Here is a 5,591-nt window from a genome sequence, read left to right as displayed (position 1 = left end):
ACAATTCCTTCTAATAGAGCAAAATATACCCTAAATATAGCCACTTGGCTTTGTTCTAGTGTCCCAGCTGATCACATGTTTTCCTTTTTTTTTTACTCCTTTTCTCAACCAACTTCTTATTATTCTTATTCCTTTTTTAGGATCTTTTAAAATTTTCATCTTTACAGTTATATTCCATCCCTTCATCGTGTTTACCCTTATGTGTGTGTGTGTGTGTTTCTTTAAAATTTTGGGAGGTAGTTTCTACTAACAGACAAAAATATACCCACAATCAAGTGTGTGGCTCTGTTCTACTCACCAATCTAATATATATATATTTTTTTCTTTTTCTTTTTTTTAATCCCCTTTTCTTCTCCCCCTGGTTTCAGATCTCTTCTGATATGGTTAGTGTATATTGTTCTGAGTCGCTGCTACCATATTAGTATTTTGATCTCTCATTGCTCTATTCTTATCTGAATAAAATGACAAGGCAGAAAAACTCACCACAAAAAAAAAAGAAGAGGCAGCACCAACAGCTAGGGGCCTAATCAATATGGACATTAGTAATATGTCAGAACTAAAGCTCAGAATGACGATTATCAAGGTGCTGGCTGAGCTCGAAAAAAGTATAGAAGATAGTAGAGAATCCCTTTCTGGAGAAATAAAAAAACTAAAATCTAACCAAGTTGAAATTTTTAAAAAGCTATTAATGAGGTACAATAAAAAATGGAGGCTCTTATTTCTAGGATAAATGAGGCAGAAGAGAGAAATAGTGATATAGAAGACCAAATGATGGAGAATAAAGAAGCTGAGTAAAAGAGAGACAAACGACAACTGGACCATGAGGGGAAAATTCAAGAGATAATTGATACCATAAGATGAAAAAATGTTAGGATAATTGGGACCCCAGAAGAAGAAGAAAGAGAGGGAGGGGCAGAAGGTATCTTGGAGCAAATTATAGTAGAGAATTTCCCCTATTTGGCGAAGAGAACAAGCATCAAAATCCAGGAGGCACAGAGAACTCCCCTCAAAATCAATAATAATAGGCCCATACCCTGTCATCTAATAATAAAACTTACAAGCCTTAGTGACAAAGAGAAAATCCTGAAAGCAGCTTGGGACAAGAGGTCTGTAACAAACAATGGTAGAAATATTAAATTGACAGCAGACCTATCCACAGAGACCTGGCAGGCCAGAAAGAACTGGCATGATATAATCAGAGCACTAAACGAGAAAACTATGCAACCAAGAATACTATATCCAGCTAGGCTGTCATTGAAAATAGGAGAGATCAAAAGCTACCAGGACAAAAAAAAAAAAAAAAACTAAAAGAATTTGCAAACACCAAACCAGCCATACAGGGAATATTAAAAAGGGTCCTCTAAGCTAAGAGAGAAACTGAAAGTAACATAGACCAGAAAGGAACAGAGACAATATACAGTAACAGTCACCTTACAGGCAATACGATGGCACTAAATTCATATCTTTCAATAGTTATCCTGACTGTAAATGGGCTAAATGCCTTAATCAAAAGACTTAGAGTATCAGAATGGATTAAAAAAAAAAAGACCTATTAATATGCTGTCTACAAGAAACTCACTTTAGACCCAAAGAAACCTCCAGATTTAAAGTGAGGAGGTGCAAAACAATTTAACATGCTAATGGACATCAAAAGAAACCTGGGGTGGTAATCCTTATCTCACATAAATTAGATTTTAAGCAAAGACTATAATAAGAGATGAAGAAGGACACTATATCACACTTAAAGGGTCTGTCCAACAAGAAGATCTAACAATTTTAAATATCCATACCCCCAACATGGGAGCAGCCAACTATATAAAACAATTAATAATAAAATCAAAGAAACACATCAACAATAATACAATAATAGTAGGGGATGTTAACATCCCCCCTCACTGAAATGGACAGATCATCCAAGCAAAAGATCAACAAGGAAATAAAAGCTTTCAGTGACACACTGGACCAAATGGACATCACAGATATATTTAGGACATTCCATCCCAAGGCAGCGGAATACATATTCTTCTCTAGTGAATATGGAACATTCTCCAGAATGGATCACATCCTGGGTCACAAATCAGGTCTCAACTGGTACCAAAAGATTGGGATCATTCCCTGCATATTTTCAGACCACAATGCTCTGAAGCTAGAACTCAATCACAAGGGAAAAGTTGGGAAGAACTCAAATACATGGAGGCTAAAGAGCATCCTACTAAAGAATGAATGGGTCAACCAGGAAATTAAAGAAAAATTGAAAAAAAATCATGGAAACAAATGAAAATGAAAATATAACTGTTCAAAATCTTTGGGCCACATCAAAGGCAGTCCTGAGAAGAAATTATATAGTGATACAAGCATTTCTCAAGAAATGAGAAAGTTCCCAAGTACACAATGTAACCCTGCTCCTAAAGGAGCTGGAGAATGAACACCAAAGAAAGCCTAAACCCAGCAGGAGAAGAGAAATAATAAAGATCAGAGCAGAAATCAATGAAATAGAAATCAAAAGAACAGTAGAAAGAATCAAGAAAACTAGAGGCTGGCTCTTTGAAAGGATTAATAAGATTGATAAACCCCTTGACAGTCTTATGCAAAAGAAAAGAAAAGGACCCAAATTAATAAAATCAGAAATGAAAGTAGAGAGATCACAACCAACACCAAAGAAATACAATTATAAGAACATATTAGGAGCAACTATACACCAGCAAACTTAACAATCTGGAAGAAATGGGTGCATTCCTAGAGATGTATAAACACCAAAACTGAACCAGGAAGAAATAGAAAACCCGAACAGACCCATAACTAGTAAGAAGATTGAAGCAGTCATCAAAAATCTCCCAACAAACAAAAGCCTAGGGCCAAACAGCTTCCCAGGGGAATTCTACCAAACATTTAGAGAAGAATTAATGGGGCACCTGGGTGGCTCAGTGGGTTGAAGCCTTTGCCTTTGGTTCAGGTCATGATCCCAGGATCCTGAGATCGAGCCCCACATCGGGCTCTCTGCTCAGTGGGGAGCCTTCTTCCCCCTCCTTCTCTGCCTGCCTCTCTGCCTACTTGCATTTCTATTTGTGATCGCTGTCTGTCAAATAAATAAATAAAATCTTTAAAAAAAAGAAGAAGAAATAATATCTGTTCTCCTGAAACTGTTCCAAAAAATAGAAATGGAAGGAAAAATTCCAAGCTCATTTTATGAGGCCAGCATTACCTTGATACCAAAACCAGACAAAAACCCCATCAAAAAGGAGAATTACAGACCAATATCCTTGATGAACAGATGCAAAAATTCTCACCAATATACTAGCCAATAGGATCCAACAGTACATTAAAGGGATTATTCACCACGACCAAGTGGGATTTATTCCTGGGCTGCAAGGTTAGTTCAACATCCACAAATCAATCAATGTGATACAATACATTAATAAAAGAAAGAACAAGAACCATGTGATACTCTCAACAGATGCTGAAAAAGCATTTGACAAATACAGCATCCTTTCTTTTTTATTTTTTTTTAAGATTTTATTTATTTACTTGACAGAGAGAGATCACAAGTAGGCAGAGAGGCAAGCAGAGAGAGAGAGAGAGAGGAGGAAGCAGGCTCCCCGCGGAGCAGAAAGCCCGACGCAGGACTCGATCCGAGGACCCTGAGATCATGACCCAAGCTGAAGGCAGAGGCTTAACCCACTGAGCCACCCAGGCACCCATGGCATCTTTTCTTGATCAAAACTCTTCACAGTGTAAGAACAGAGGGTACATACCTCAATATCATCAAAGCCATCTCTAAAAAACCCACAGCAAATATCATTCTCAATGGGGAAAAACTGAGAACTTTTCCCTTAAGGTCAGGAACACCGCAGGGATGTCCACGATCTCCGCTGCTATTCAACATAGTACTAGAAATCCTGGCCTCAGTAATTAGACAACAAAAATAAATAAAAAGCATCTGAATCAGCAAAGTAGTAGTCAAACTCTCATTCTTTGCAGATGATATAATACCTTATGTGGAAAACCCAAAAGACTCCACTCCAAAACTGCTAGAATTCATACAGGAATTCAGTAAAGTGTCAGGATATAAAATCAATGCACAGAAATCAGTTCCATTTCTATATAGCAACAGCAAGACAGAAGAAAGAGAAATTAAGGAGTCAATCCTATTTACAATTGTATCCAAAACCATAAGATACTTAGAAATAAACCTAACCAAAGAGGCAAAGAATCTGTACTCAGAAAACTATAAAGTACTTATGAAAGAAATTGAGGAAGATACAAAGAAATGGAAGAATGTTTCATGCTCATGGAATGGAAGAACAAATACAGTGAATCTATGCTATCTAAAGCAATCTACACATTTAATGCAATCCCTATCAAAATACCATCAATCCTTTTCAAAGAAATGGAACAAATAATCCCAAAATTTATTTGGAATCAGAAAAGACCCCGAATAGACAGAGGAATATTGGAAAAAGAAAACCAAATTTAGTTGTATCACAGTTCCAAACTTCAAGCTCCATTACAAAGCTGTCATCATCAATACAGTATGGTACTGGCACAAAAACAGACATAGAGATCAATGGAACAGAATAGAGAGCCCAGAAATAGACCCTCAACACTATGGCCAACTATCTTTGACAAAGCAGGAAAGAATGCCCAACGGAAAAAAGACAGTCTCTTCAACAAATGGTATTGGGAAAATCAGACAGCCACACGCAGAAAAAGGAAACTGGACCATTTCCTTACACCACACACAAGAATAGGCTCCAAATGGATGAAAGACCTCAATGTGAGACAGGAATCCGTCAAAATCCTTGAGCAAAACACAGGCAGCAACCTCTTCGACCTCAGCCACAGCAACTTCTTCCTAGAAACATCACCAAAGGCAAGGGAAGCAAGGGCAAAAACGAACTATTGGGACTTCACCAGGGTCAAGAGCTTTTGCACAGCAAAGGAAATAGTCAACAAAACCAAAAGACAACTGACAGAATGTATATATATACACACAATGGAATACTATGCAGCCATCAGGAGAAAGGAAATCTTGCCATTTGCATAGACACAGTTGGAACTAGAGGGTATTACGCTAAGCGAAGTTAGTCAATCAGAGAAAAACAATTATCATATGATCTCTCTGATATGAGGAATTTGAGAGGCAGGGCAGGGAGTCGTGGTGGGTAGAGAGGGAAAAAATGAAACAAGATGGGATCAGTAGGGGAACAAACCACAAGAGACTCTCAATCTCACAAAACAAGCTGAGGGTTGCTGGGAGGTAGGGGGTTAGGGATAGGGTGGCTGGGTTATGGACATTGGGGAGGGTATGTGCTATGGTGAGTGCTGTGAAATATGTAAGCCTGATGATTCACAGACCTGTACCCCTGGGGCAAATAATACATTATATGTTAATAAAAAAGGTCAAGATGGCCACACTGAACTGGAAAAAAAGCAATATTCCACTATATTCTATCTACAATGAGCATATTTTAATATAAGGATACCAATACCTTAAAAGTAAAAGGATATGGGAGTGCCTGGGTGGCACAATCAGTTGAGTGTCCAACTCTTAGTTTCCCCTCAGGTCATGATCTCAGAGTCATGAGTTCAAG

The sequence above is a fragment of the Mustela nigripes genome, chromosome 4, assembly GCF_022355385.1.
Source record: "Mustela nigripes isolate SB6536 chromosome 4, MUSNIG.SB6536, whole genome shotgun sequence".
NCBI classification, from domain to species: Eukaryota; Metazoa; Chordata; class Mammalia; order Carnivora; family Mustelidae; genus Mustela; species Mustela nigripes.
The sequence above is the reverse complement of the archived record's forward strand: the minus strand, read 5'-3'. Positions refer to the sequence as shown.